General features: G+C 42.7%; 1 protein-coding gene across 5 annotated transcripts in view; it reads left to right on the forward strand.

Moving 5' to 3' along the window:
- Positions 1-14,912, forward strand: part of MITF (melanocyte inducing transcription factor) — a 94,742-nt gene that overhangs the window by 27,913 nt on the left and 51,917 nt on the right. The window contains exon 1 of one of the 5 annotated variants that reach the window (XM_085236281.1): positions 5,378-5,552. The exons of 3 other annotated variants lie outside the window; for them this stretch is intronic. The gene's annotated coding sequence lies outside the window, so the exon portion shown is untranslated. Of the gene's footprint in view, positions 1-5,377; positions 5,553-14,912 lie in introns of those variants that run through there. One more of the 5 variants, XM_085236282.1, reaches the window with a different exon arrangement.

Raw genomic sequence — 14,912 nt, forward strand, 5'->3', positions numbered from 1 at the left:
TTTTAAATTATCATTAATATTGGCATTCTTGCCAGCAGCAGTGCATTGAAATCAGAGGCAAGTACCAGGACAGCGGTATCTCCCTCAGTCACTGATGTGCTAAACAGTAACCAGAGAGATGGGAATGTTGTTCTCAGAAGTTTGAGAAGACTTGCTGTCAAGACATGGAGCTGTGGACCGGGTGGCTTGAATGACACTGCCAGATGGATGCTGGGCTCAAGTGCCCCTGGCTGCTGGCAGGGTGACTGCATAGCTGAGCATTTGGTCACCTTGTAGGTGAAGGTTTTTTTTTTCTTCTCATTTTCTAAATGAGGCTTGCTAAATTATTCTCAGTTTATGAGGAATTGCTTGGTTTTTGTCTCATAGGAACAGTAGTTAAAAAATGCTTAAAAAGAGGGTTTCTCAGTATATACTTTGGGCTGTGTTGACCTGGAATTGCTTACTGACTCAGTGGTGCACCAAGGCTGGGCTCTGAAATAGACTGTCTGATGCACCCTCTGCTCTGGTCCCTGCAGTGTGTTTGTTTGTTTCCCTTAAAATGCTTCAAGGAGCACAGATATAGCTGGAGTCAGGGACAGAAATAACCATGACATTACATTAGGCTTGGGCACCGTTCTGACTGGCAGGCTTTGATAACTTTGACATCTAATATTCTTAAGCAGACTTCAGTGTTTGAATTCAGAGAGCTGTAGCCTCTCTTCACCCAGCTTTTTGCTCTGAGGCTCTTGGTTCTGTTTGTATCCTCTTCTAAGGTCCCATTACACAGAGGCTGTGCTTTTCCCTGTTCATGCAGGAGCGGCGGCCGTGCGTGATGTCTGAGCTACCAACTGCATGTGCACCTCTTGCAGAGAAAGGTCACAATTGCACAGATTTTGCACTTGATTCTGACTGCTGCCTTACTAAAGCAACTTTGCAGCTCTTCTACCTCCCTTCCTGCGTTGAAACTCCTAAATTTAGTAACACTACAGCCGGAGGATTAGAATGGTGCTGTGAATTTGTCACAACTCATTTCATTGGTATTGTGCAGATGCAGGCTGTTAGATGGCTGTTCCCACTCTCTGCTTGCATTTAGGGAGCTGCCAGGAGCTCGCTGGCAGCATTGGATGACCAGTGCTGCTCTGGATCCACATTGCTGCTGTGCCTCCCACCACACACCGGAGGCTGGATTTGTGTTTGCAGTATCGCTAGCTGCAGCCTTTCTATTTTAAGCATCCCTGGCATGCTGTAGCCTTTCCAGAACATGATTTGTACTCTTAGGGAAAATGAAAGATGCATCCACCAGAAAGTAGCAACCTTGCAGAAGTTTGGATGTACATCAAGTTTCTTTGAGGTATACCCTAAGAGAACTGGCTGCTGGTTATGAGCTATGACTGCTGGAAGATTTATAGTGCTTATAGAAAGGCAAGAGGAGATTCTGGTTGATTCTGCTTAACAGTTCCAATGTATGTATATTGGTAAAGTACTTCTGTTTTCAATGCTCTGTAGCTACTAATTCAAAGCCTTAAGTGCAGTGCATTGATGATGTAGAGTAGCATTTGGTAAATGAGATTCTTTGCCATGCTCTTGGAACCTATAATTTTTTCTTAAACTTGTTTAGGGATAATGAAACAGTGATCTTCAGCAGTGGCACTGATGTGGAGTATCAGCATGCTAAAGGAATTGCGTGTTGTTTGAGCAGGAAAAATGCTGAGGGCTGACTCACCAGAAATTTATTTTGGGTTGGGGGTGGGGAAGGAGGGGTCCCAGCAGTCTGTCATGTTGTGATGCTCAGCTTTGGTCTGTCAGTGTTGGAAGGAGGCAGTCAGTGGGAGCTGCTGTCTGCACGTGCTGTTCTGCACCAGGTACTGGTGGTTGTCAGCAGTACTAGAAGTTGAGATCACATCTCCATTTAATTTCATTGAAAGTGTTTGGATAGCAGGATCCTTTGTCCTCTGCATGTCTGAAAGCTACAGTAGTTCAACAGGCAAACTTATGTATGAGTGGTAATGAAAATATGATAGCAAAGACCCTGTGAGTACATGGTCTGTGTGCAGTATGGTTAGTGATAAACTCCTGGGTCACCTATTGGCCATCAGAGAGTCTTGTTGCAGCTGTGAATGTTTGTGTGTGTCTCCCTAGGGGTGGTGTAACACCTGTGCTACATTGTTTTTCATCCCTTATGCCATGGGTGAAACTTTTGTAACTTGTATTAATAAAATGTTTCCACGCTTTTAAGTAGGTGATCTGTCATTGAAGAGACAGAGGCTAAGCTGCGGTGTTTCTGTGCCAAGTGTAGACTCTTACAGCAACGTAGGTCGGCTGCTGTGTCAGTTCTGTGCACAGGAAAAAGCTCTTATCGGAAGGAATGGCGAGGCACAGGCTGCCCGGGGAAGTGGGCTCACCATGGGAGTCATGTGGAGAGGTGGCTCTGAGGGATGTGGCCAGTGGGTGGGTTGGTGTTGGCCTTGGGGATCCTAATGGTCTTTTCCAGCCCTAACGATCCTGTGATCTTCTGCACTTGGGCACGTTCCCAGCGCAGAGCCCTGGCTGTGGCAGTGTGTGAGCAGTGAGCTCACGCAGCAGGGCTGTGGGGAGGTTGTTCCCCAGCTTGCAGAGGGCCTGGCAGCTTGCAGGCTGAGCTGCTGCACCCGAGCGTGGATGGACAAGGTTTCAGAGCACCTCACTTGTACTGATAGGTGCAAAAAGAGTTGGTTTCCTATTGAAGAAATTAATTGCCATGCAACTTTCCACATTCTGACTTCTCAGTTTTGTCACTGAATATTTTCCAGGACCCATTTTTTCCGGTAACAATTTTGGTTGGAAAAGCTATCGTCTGTTTTCCTTTGCAGCTCAGTGAGAAGTAGCTAACGCTGTGAGGAAAAACTCATTTACATTTTTAGAACTTGTGGCTGATTAAGTTTTCAGTAACAAAGATTTTTTTTTTTGTCTAAGTGCTCACAAAATATGTGTACGCACTTCAGCTGTGTTTGAGTGTACAGAGATTAAGGCAGCTATAAATAGCATCTTCTGTGACCCTGCTGGAATTTTTGCTAAGCTTGGAAGCACTGAAGTGTGTGTTTTGTCAGATTCAAATTGTGAACCCTAGAGAAGAGCTAATGAGTTCTTATTCTTCAGCCCTAATCTCTAACCTGAGCGCTCTCGATGTGAACAGTTTGAAACTGCAGCCCCGGCTCCTGCTGCCTTATTTGCTCTGCTTTGCTTGCTTTGCTCATTGGGTCATTTTCTGCCCCAGTTGGTGTGTTTATGAAAATAATTAATTTCAACCCATATTAACAAACCCATGCCACCTGTTCAGTGGGTAACAGTTCACAAAACCTACTTTATTTCCTGTTGCACAAGCTTTTCCTCTTGGATGCCTTGTAAACCATCCGGGTGAAATGAATGGCTTTCTCCCGTTGTTTGCTTAATGAAGAGGTACAGCTGGGAATGAATGGTACCTGATGGGCCAAAGCTGTGCTTTAGCACAGCTTTCTGGTTCTGGTGAAGCATTTCTGTGCTTGTCATACCCACAGGTTGGCTGAGGATGTTGGCTCGGTTCTGTTGCTTGCATTCAGCAGCATGGGCAGCAAGCACGTGGAGAGAAAGCCCTGAGAGCATTTCTTGTAGAAAACGGGCGAAGGGGCACAGAGACCCTCGCCTAAAGGTCACGCTGTTACTGTGGGGCTGTTGGGTATGGCTTTGTATCTCTGGTCTGGCAGCTGTCCAGTGTTTGTGGGTGAGTTAATCATTTCTGGTGGGGCAAAGCGTTGCTCCCTGCGTGGCCCCGGGTGCGATGGCTGTGCCCTCCTCTTCCCTCCTTGCATTGTATTGGGTTTGCATGAATCTGTTCGTACTCATGTTTGTTGGCTGCTCTTCTTTTTTTAGAAACAAATCTTACCCACGGTAGCTCTATATCCACAGTGAATAATGAGACATCAGTGCTCGTTAATGATTCACTTGCACGTTCCTGGATTGCAGTTGCTCAGCTGCTTGTGTTGCTGTTATCTGCAGGTGTAGTTCTGAGAGCCATGCTTAGCCCAGATTGCCATGGATCCAGTAGGATTATTGCAATGAAGGGCTGTCAGGGCTCTGCCTCTGTGACGGATAACGTGGTTTGAAGTACATCTCTGCAGAGCTGCTTCTAGGGATCTCTGTAGGCTTGGAGAAGTTGTTTGCCTTTGAAACTTGCAACTTAAATGATAACTTAAGTCGTGTTGATGCAATTTGAAGACCACTTTTAACAGCTGAAGGCAGACAAGCAGACTTCAGTTCTGAAGTAAGTCAGTTGCAGAAACCCAGGCCTGAAAGCGATGTGTGGGGTGGCTGAGTATAGCCCTTTGTCCTGGACATGCCCGTCATATCCTCTCTAGACTGGTGGAGTTATGCAGGCGAAGCTTGCCTAACAATTGAACTTCCTATTTTGTAACAGGCATTGTTGTAAGCTCTTTCATGGTGACACTGTTCAAATAAACTTTAAAAAAAAAAAAAAGAAAGAAAAGGGCTCTCACAACAACAAGAGGATGCTTTTGCTGCCTCTGGCTTAGTTGCTTCCTGTTTTTTTTTTTTTTTAAAAAAAAAAAAAAGAAATCATTCACTGTGTGATGGTCAGTGACAGCCAACCCAATGGTAGAAAATAATCTATTGGGGGGGGAAAAAAAAAAAGCCAACAAAAAAGGACGAGAAGCTTCAGGATGCTTTTCACAGCATGGAAATGCTCAGGCATAATTTCAGAGCAGCTTCCCAGCAGCACAAAGCCAGGTGCAGGGCGTCCCTAGGGCTGCAGCTGCTGTAGCCAGGGAGAAGATCCTGTGGTGGAGAGCTGCAGGAAAAAAGGCTTGGCAGACTTTCTGATAACAGGATTGATTTGCAAGACGGTTACTTTTACTGTAGCCAATTTTGTTGTAGGGAGAAAAAGTTCAGAGTTTGCACAGGGGAAGGGTTTTCAGTGTCACTTGTCCTCCTGAGTTTGTTCATCCCTTGCACTGGGGCTTCTTACGAGAAATCTCTTTAGATGCTTTTTATGGGGAAAAAAAAACACAAAAACCAACAACCTGAAACTCTATATAATGGCATTTTATAATCATGAAATTCTTATATTTTCTTTGATTCTCTGATTATTTTCTTCCTGATTTATTTTACTCTTTAACTGAACATGAGATTGCTTCACATTGTGTTCATACCTGCAAGGTTTGAGAGCTCCATACTAAGCTTGGAGAAACCTGTGTATGGGAAACCTTTGGCCATGCACGTTTTTTACGAGCATTTAAACTCTTTTTTTGTTTTAGTTTAGTGATAAAAGGAACAAAGCTATTATTAGTGACCATTGGCATGGAAGTTTGCTATAGCAGCAGCACTTACTCATCTGTTTTCATTTGCAGAAGTCTTGTAGTGAGGGCAGACAGAGGTAGCAGCGGGGCGGTGGGGCGAGTGCTAGCAGTAGGAGCACAGCTGGGTCTGAGATCTTACTGGCACCTCTCTGCACAGCCCTTTGCTTTGGTGGCCACCAGCATCACATCTGCCCCTCGCCAGCCTCTGCCGTGCTGGATTGTAGAGTATAAGGATGAGCTCTCCAGGTAAGTTCTCAGTCATTTGTTTTTTCTGAGCTTCAGTAGAGTACAGGGCGGAGTACAGCAAGGTGCTGCTCCTGGCTCCAGCATGCCACTGGGCTTACATCTGAGCTCCTGTAGTTGGCTTTCAGTATAGACAGAGCTGGAGTCCTCTTGGTTTGTGATTTCCAACTCTGTACTCCCATCAGAAAAGAAAAAAATTAAAAACTATCTGACATAAAAGCACCAAAACCAACAAAAAACAGATGCTGGTAAATGTTTCCTTGCTCCTTGCTTTGTTTCCTCTCTGCAGAAGCCTAGCAAGCATGCACACGACCTTTTTATGTGCTTTGATGTTCAGCCATTTGGTTCCATGGTTCACACTGTTGTGTGTGCTGTGAGTTGCAGAGCTGATGCTGCCCATGCTGGGGATTCACCTTGCCTTGAGATTGCTGCTCCAGTGCAGTTTTCTCAGGTGTACTGAGAGCAGGTGAGTTTGCAGCTGAAAACATAGAATTAAGAATGAAACAAGCCTGCTGATGCCCTCAGTTTTGGAACAACGTCCCCAGTTACTTGGTTATGATGTGCTGAAGTCAGCTTGAGTTCAGCATTGTAATTAAATGCTTGGTGAAAGTTTGCTGCTTTATAAACGTATTTAAATCAGTCTCTTTGTTTCCCCAGTCCTTCACCAGTTAAGAATCTGGTCTTGCAACCTGACTTTAAATCCTCAAGTTACCAGGACAAATATCTTGAGAAGCGTATCTTGAAAAAGGGGCAGAAACTTTTCCAAGTAACTCTTGAAAATTGGTATTTGCTCGGATGTCTGTGTGATGAAGATGCTGACTTCCCAAAACACCCCTTAAATATAACGAACCTAAATAGAAAGCAGGAGTGGAGGATGAAAACTCCTATTTGTGCATTGAAGTCTGTTGGAATGGCTGAGCAATGGTGTAGGAAGTTCCAAGTGTTTTTCTTGTGTCTGAGATGATATTGTCAGTGGTTTTAGATAGCAGATAAGCAAGGGGGGAATAAGTGAGCTGTTTTATCAGACTGCTTACAGACACTTGAAATTTAACGTGATAGCTGAATAAAAGGTCTTATCTGTATTTATGGTTATTAACTGCCGTGTAAGGGTATAGATTAAGTAATTTAAGTAACTTTTATGTTTTATTTTTATTAAAATTGTAAATGTCTTTTTCATGCCTTTTTTTTTCTGCAAAATATTTATTCACAAAACATGCCTTCTCTCTTGCCTGCATGGAATAATGTTTTGCTCTCAGGTGCCAAGATTTCTGGGAGTAGACTGATAGAATGGGAAGAATGTCACATTTGGTGGTGTATTTACAGAGTGTTTAGCAGGGCTTTCTGATTTTTCAGGAGGATTTTCTTAATCTGCTCAGTTTTTTCTTTTCATTCTTCCTTTTTTCTTTTATGCAAAAGATTTTGAGATCACAAGAATTTCCTTATCTTCTTCCCGTGCATCTGAAGGTCCCCAACTCCCTTTGAAACAGTTACAGTCACCCCTGTAATTGGAATGGGGAAAAATATCTGATGTAGGCATTTTAAATGGCTTTTGCCTTGTTTGCATGCTTTAAGTTCTAAAAGGTTTCGCTGCTTTTAATTCTGAATGAAAATGATGTGGATGAACCTCAGTCTAGAATGTGTCACAGTTATCTGCCAAGCCTTTTTTTTGGGAGGGGGGGGGCTTGGGGGGAGGAGGGGTTGTTTTGTTTTCTTGAGGTGATGGAAATCGTTATTGCAGAGAAGCTCTTGGGTATTGTTTCATGAGGGGTAGTACTCCAGCAGTTCATGAAATGATGCCACCGTTGAACAATGCAATGGGAATATGATAAGTTGGTTAGAAATCTTGCGTTTTGAAGCAGCTGCAGCTGAACTGAGAACGTACAGGCCCACTGAACTGAAAGCATATAGGCCTGTGTCAAACCAAAGTGACTTCTTAGGGCTTCTGGAGCACAATTGCTGTGCCCCTCAGGTGGGAAGTGTTCCTACTGCCTGCAGTCTGGCACTTACATGGGCAGGGAAAGAGCTTTCCAGCCCCCTCACGCTGCTATCATCTGCACTTATTGCCATTTCAGCCTTTTATTGCCCTTTGTCCTAGCATTATATTGAGGGCTTTCCTTAAATAAGGAAGGATCCAACTTACCTGACGTAATAGCTGTAGCATGGTTTTATTGATTGTAAGATACCTGCAATCAGTCTTGAATGCCTCCTTTGCAGGTGCTTGATAATGCTTCATTGTAATGGCTCTGCAGAGGTGTGTGGTGAAAGCTGACTTTTGCCTTGGGCTTTTTTGCTCTCATTTAAGGGGAATTTTTGACTCTCAGCCTGGGAAGATTTAATGTGCTGGCTCTTTAGTAGTACTAAACCTGTTTGCTTTGAAAACTTGTATCTAAACATTCGTATGTTAAAGACCAGTTTCAAGCAACTTGTATATAGACATAATAGAACATAAAGAAAATGAAACACATTTATTTCTGGTTAACACTGTATATTTTGAGGTCCTGTCAGCTTGAACTAATGTCAGTGTTCTAAGAAAGTGCTTGCTCTGCCAGACAGGAGGGTGTTATTCAGGCTGTGTAGTGGCATTTTGTATCCTTCTAGAAGGGGGAAAAAAACAAAATCCAAGATATTAAAAGAGCATTGGAAGCTGATGTTCTCGTTTCTAGTCTGGGTACAAACATGGCCAGTGAAGCTGTTCATTCTGTTCTGACATTCACTTCAAATCTTGGACTGCAAACCTGGTATGTCCAACAGAAAGGAGATGCCAAAGATTTGGGGTTTTGTGCTGATGTGGAACAGCAAATGAAGGTGTGTGGTAAGACTCTTGAAGGTGAGCTGACTTTTAGTTCTCCTTGCAAAGCTAACTTCCTAGGAAGGAATTGAGAGCTTTCTCCCTCTATCGGAATCTGCTGTAAGTCAACATGTTTATGACATGCATACAACTTTTAAAACACATTTGACTGATTTTTAGCTCTCCAGCTTGCTGTTAGAGGTGCCCCTGGCCTGGCTGTTGTGTGGAAACCAGGGGAAGCCTCAAGGAGAACAAAGTGTGGTTGGAGTGCTTTTGTTTTTTGTGCTGTTCCTCGGGTGAAAAAAGAAGCAGATCTGCCAAAAACGGGTGATCTATAATGTTTGGTTTAGTGAAAGCTTTCTGGAGCTGACTTGGCAGGCCAGTTAAACTGGGTAGTGTGGTGGGGTTGACAGAAAGAAAATAGGACAGCTAGCTCCAATGTTAATGAATAACATATTCTGATTTTCATCACCTGCTCCCACGCTTTTCTAACTCTAGCTTCCTTTGTGCACTCTGATGTCAGTCCCTTGTACCTCTTGCTGGGGGGTTTTTGTGTATTTAAGAAGTACTGACTTGGAGGAATCTTTGCGTGACAAAAAATGACCATTATTTGTAATCCATTTTCAGTCCTCTTTCTAATGTTTGTACTTGAAGTTGGTCTTATTCTTTGACTTAGTTGCTTTAAATGTGTGGCTGCACCAAATCATGGCAGCGCTGACCAACCCCCCCCCATGTTGTTTGGGGCAGAAATTGAGCAAAAAGCATAACGGCCAGCCTTAGAAAGTGCAGTCAGCTGAACTACAGGCACTTGTTTGCAAAGCAGTGATGTAGGCACTCAAGTTGTTTCCACATGAGACGAAAAGGAGCGGTTGCATTTTTGAGATGTTATTTACTGCTGCAGTTCCCCACTTCTGAACTGTGGCTCACTGGGCTGGGTCGATGCACGGGAGAATGCGGGCAGTCCCAGAGCTGATGGCAAGAGTGAAAAGGATGGTTCCAAGAAATTGCAGCATGAGGACTGCTGACGCTTACTTTCCAGCCTGTCCAGCATGCCAAGTGAAAAGAGTAGTATTTAATTCACGTCTGAAACTTGCTGTTAGTTCTAGAAGAACATCTGTATGTTGGTGTGACCTGCTGAGAAGCCTGCTTAGCTTCCAGAAGTACAGCGTTTGGCTGTGCTGATGTATGTATAGGCTACAGTTTAATACAGTGCTAAATTCTAGCACTTCTGCTCTGCAAGTGTGCTCTGTCCTGTGTCTATCCCACTGTGGCCGGAGGGCATCTTCCACAGCCTGTTGTTGGTTACTGGCTGCTTCGTTCTGCAGTGAGATTCTTGAAGCAATGCATGTTGTTCCTTCAATAGTCCTCCAGCTGAAGACTGTTTCAGGACTGGACTTCTCAGAATATAACTGGTTCTAATTTAATCTTACTCATAGCTGGTTCATATCACTTGGGGTAATGCCAAGGTTGTTCTTTTCTGGGTGTTTGTTTCTCTGCAGTATTTATAGACAGCAACACTCATCCCTGTCAACCTCCCTGTTTTGTAAGATTAAAATGCCAAACTTTTCTTTAGCTTCCCACTATAAAGTGGGCTCTGTTCCTCTCATCGTTTCAGTTTCTTGTTCTTGAGCAGAGTGTCCAGGCATGAGCCTTTGCCCATGAAGTCTTACACAGGTGTCATTTACCAACAACACCAATGTTTTGCTCTTCTTTCGTGTGACCTTGCCTGATGCAGCCTGCAACTGCTGTTGCAGTGCTGGACATTGATGATATTAGGAATAATTCATTCACCTGGCCTTTTTTCTGTCCCATTGAGTTTAAAATTCCTCATTGAAATACTGATGGTGGAGCGCAACTTGGAGTGCTTTGGAAAACCTGAACAGAGTTGTAGCAGCCCACCAGAATCAGGCTAGTTTTCTCATACTGCTGTTTCCTATTAAAATGCATAGTGGGGTTCACAAAGGATTAACTGTTGCTCTTGAAAAAATATTCCAGATATCAAAGATGTAAGTTAAGGAGAGTTTTACTCTGTTTGGTGTTGTTTCCTGAAAGCGTCAGTGGATCCAAGGCTGGAGCCTTAGCAGTGGTATTAGATGCAGATAGCTGAGGTTACTAGTGAAGAGATGGAAGAGCTTATGTTAAAAGAAAATAAGTGGGAATAAAAAGGAAGATCCAGGAAAGCTAGCAAGCAATTCAGGTGTGTAATCTGGTAAGGAGTTAAAATACTGTTCCTTTATAAGGGAAGAGAAAGCAGCAAGGTCACTCCAATGTTCTGGTGAGAACTCAAGGTAGTGCCTCATGGCCAGGGAAGGGGCTGGTGGGAGCTGCAGCAGGGTTGTACATGGAGTTGTTAAAATGCTTTATTCTCTGTAAAATGAATAAACATTCAAACCAGGGAGGGGAAGGCAGAAGCAGAGAGGGTGCTGTTAGAGCCTACATGCTCACTTGATGCCATGGTGCTCCTGGGGCAGTTATGTGTGCTCAGTTTAGTTGGGGTGATGAGAGCGCTTCACCCTTTACCTCTTTACCCTTTTTATCCACGCTGCATAAGACTGCAAATAACGCAGTGCAAACTGACAGGCTGGGGGGAAACAGGGGACAAAGCTCCATCTAGTGTATAAAATGAGACATCTGGGAGCTAACAAAAGAAGAAATCCTGCAGATGACTTTCCATACTCCTGTTCTGTGGTTTTTGGAAATCCGTGAAATAGGATTGCAAGCACCTTAACTGTGCAAGTGTTAATTGAATAACTTTGGTGTTCTACAAGCGGATATGACTTTCGTGTGAGTGTATGTATATAGCCTGGCAAGCAAGGAGGTTCATACTGGATTTAGTAACATTTTAAGTTGTCTCTAACGTCATTCCTCAAATATGTTCCTTCTATTAAGGTTAGGAGTTGTGTGGCTAGACTATACGTCTGCCAAGAGAAGGAAAGCAAAGAGAAGAGATGCAGGAGCATAACAATATATAAAGATAATTCTAATTAAGGAAAAATATATTTTGACTCTTCCTGACTTGTGCAATCTTAAATCTAAAAAGTAAGTGGTAGATAAAATGTGTTGTCCGTTTATACTTGCATTACTGTCTGCTCTTAAAGACAAAACAAGAACAAGAAATCATCTTGTTTGTTCTGGAGGTTGCTAAAAATAGGCATGTTCTTTTTTTCCCCCCGAGTACTTGGAAATCCAATTGTAATTCCTGAATGGGACTCTGCAGCAGCCTTTAAAAGGATGGGATAGATATCCTCTTTGTATTAGATGCAGATTTGGCAACTAACCATCAGTCATCTACTAATTTATAGTTAAATTGAGCAAATAGATAATGGCCAGAACAGGCTACTGTGATCTAATCCAGTTTTCTACTGTAGATAGTGAAGGAAAGATTTTTTTTTTTTCTTAATTTCCCCTGATGTTCCGTCCTTACTCAAAATCATGTTTCCTGTCTTGGAAAAGATTGCCAAAGACCGGTTGGCCAAATGTGCCATTAGTGGTAGTGGTGGCTCTTTGAGATCTGTGGGAAATTCTGAACCCAGAAACCTGTGTGTTTTCTCCCCCATTGTCAATATCCCATTGACTACAGGGCTCCGGCAATTCTGGAACTGTCCATAATCTCCAGGTGACTTTATTGCAGGTTTGTAAAACTGGTTGACTTATGTAATGTTCTGTAGTCCTCTGTTGGAGCCTAATGTAAGAGAAGGTGAGGATTGCTGCACAGTGTTGGTGTGTTCTCCCACAGGTACTTTGCCAAGGTCATAAGCAGTAAATACACCAGATTAAGCAAAACCCTCTTGCAAGAATTCATTATTAACTATAGTCTTTGCAGGATTTATTAGTTATAAACTAAGTGCCTGCCTTTAATATTCTTTGTCCTACTAAGTAAGGCAGATGTGAACTTCATGTCCAGTGAAGCATATTCTGGCACTTACCCCTGCTGCATGATTCAGGAGTTTGCAGTAGCTGCACAACAAATATAGCTGTATCTTTGAATAGAACTAGCCATTCAAGTGCTGTGCTTCTGGCAGTGCAGAAGGAATTAAGAAGGTCTGAGAAAAAAAGCTTGTAAATAATTTTGACTTGGCAGCTTTTCTTCAAAAGGAATTCAGTAGCTGCAGTGTGTTTGGAAAAGTGAGAAGTGGTATTCATGCAGCAGGTCTGTGAGCATGTTACATAGGTGTCATGTCTTAGTTGTCACAGGACTGCAAAACTCAGTGTCTGCTGAATGGTTTTAATATAATCTTCTCGTAGGACTGCAGCTGTATTAATTTCCAATAATGTATTTGGTTGCACAGAGTTGTTTCTGAGGATCTTTTCTGATGTCTCTCTTTAGGTGCAATGTAAGTCACCTGCAGAACAGTAGGAAAATATGAAAAAAAATTAAGGCAATGTAACAGCAGGCTGTCTTTATCGAGTTCTCAAGAATACTCCTGAATAGATTTGGGGAGGATCTTTCCTTGTATATATTGGCACTTTCTAAAATCAAAAGGTATAAACATTGCTTTGAATGAGACTTCATTTTTTATCATGTTCTTGATTATTTCTTATTTCTGTTATTTACATGCCACATGAAGTGTAAGATGATCTTCTTTCTCTCTCCTTGGTGTTATTCATGAACAGTTTCTGACTAGAAACAAGATGCAGAATTTTTTTTTTAAAGAAATTTGGGGAATTGGCTGAGCATTGCTGCAGATGCCCATTCCCCAGTAGTCCAGACATTCACAAAAGTCCTTCATATTGATTTAAAGGCTGTGGTTCATCTAGATGCCATGAACTTAAAATAGAGCTATGGCTGTTAGACAGCAGATGAAGAGGTCCTCTAGTCCACACTGCCTTACCCCAGCCATCTTGTGCCAGCTGCAGAGCAAAACCCGAGGTGAGACTGACATGACCTACAGCATGCACTTGAGGGCTGTAAGCACACAGAAAGGATACCCATTTTGGGAAATCCCTGAGCTGGGAGTGATTGGAGTTTGGAAGCTTGTTTAAGGAGGCCTCCTAACATTCTTGACTTGCTCCTATCCTGTTTCGGGGTGTTCTGCTAGACAGACTTGGAGCCAGTCCTTAGCAGGGAAGAAGAGGTACTGTGGAGCAGTGGATGTCATGCTGAATGTGGTTCTAATGAGGATGCTGCTGGATCCCCTGATAGTATTGCAGCTTTAACTGATAGACTGCTGGCTCCTGCTTTCTACAGGAGCCTTGATTTGAGATTACCTCACATCAGGGACTTTGCTGATTGCATTAAATAACCTGCACAGAGGAGTTGAAGGCCATCTCTTCAATAGTTGTTTTGCACTGCTTCCAGTGAATGAATATGCCAGAATATGCTTCACTGGATGTGAAGTTCACATCTGCCTTACTTACTTGGCCTCAATTAGCACTTGTAAACATCACTACTACTTTTTTATGTGGACAGCTAGAGCTTTTTCCACCTTGCTATCTGTGCACTTGTGAATACCCAATACTCAATACTGCTCTTGCACTGTGAATACCAAAGGCAGCAGGAGTGGTACATCTGTCCTGCTACTGCAAATTGCAATTGCAGTGTAAATATCCAAATGGTAAGCGAAGCAAATGTTGCTGAATGAAGGCCTTTTTTCCCCTCAGCAGTTCAGCCTGTACAGTAAAATAATCCTCTTTGTCCCAGTAATTCTTCCACAAATAGCCAAAAAATGTAGAACTATAAGTAATTCTTAAAGACTGTAATGCTAAATTTGTTTAAAACATGTGGACACTGAGGAATTGGTTTCTGCAGTTTTTTTTTAGAAAGTTGCTACACACACTCCCTGATCAGATCCTGTAATGACCAACTAGCCCTGCGGCTACAGATTGAAGTGGAAGTTTGCGTAATATCTATCCAAGGTGATTTTAATGCTGGAGTTCTCAGTGATGTTAGGTTTTTTTTTTTTCTCTTGCATTTTGTATTTGCTGTAATGAGCGAGTCATACACACTGATAACAGACCTGTCACAAGCAATGAAAATTCACCTTGTGGTTTTCATTATGTATGTTGGGGGTTTTGATCATTTAAGGCAAATCTTCCATAAACACTTTCTCTTTTACTTCTTAAGATCCTGTTTGCTCAGCATACCAGAAGGAGGATGTCATCTGTGCGAGATGAGGTTTTAGGCTGCCCTCTGCGTTCTTTGGAAAGAATTAACTAGTGCATTGACAAGCAGAGTCAGTAAGCAGAAAATCAGGGATGAACAGAGAGATGTTCAGATTGGGAATGATTGAGTTCCTGCAAATCTTGGAAAACCTGCTGTGTTCTCAGCTTGAAGAGTTTCTGAGCAGGTGAACAAGGTGTACAAACTGTGAGCACTACATGTCTGAGCTTTGTTTGCTGTGGGTCTTTTGGATAAGCTTGTGAGCTGACTGTGAGGTTCATACGTCGTCTAAATTTAGATGCAATGAGAAAGGAATGTGAAGTCAGATTTTGGGTCCATGTAGTTAAAAAGTATCAAAAAGTGTGGTGATGTGCTTCATCTTCCCTATTGGCGACAGTGTTATCTTCTCTATTTACCCAGATAAAAGCAAGTAAATTCTGCATTGCAAAATCAAGAACTACAAAGGTTATTAATG

The sequence above is a fragment of the Meleagris gallopavo genome, chromosome 14, assembly GCF_905368555.1.
Source record: "Meleagris gallopavo chromosome 14, MGAL_WU_HG_1.1, whole genome shotgun sequence".
NCBI classification, from domain to species: Eukaryota; Metazoa; Chordata; class Aves; order Galliformes; family Phasianidae; genus Meleagris; species Meleagris gallopavo.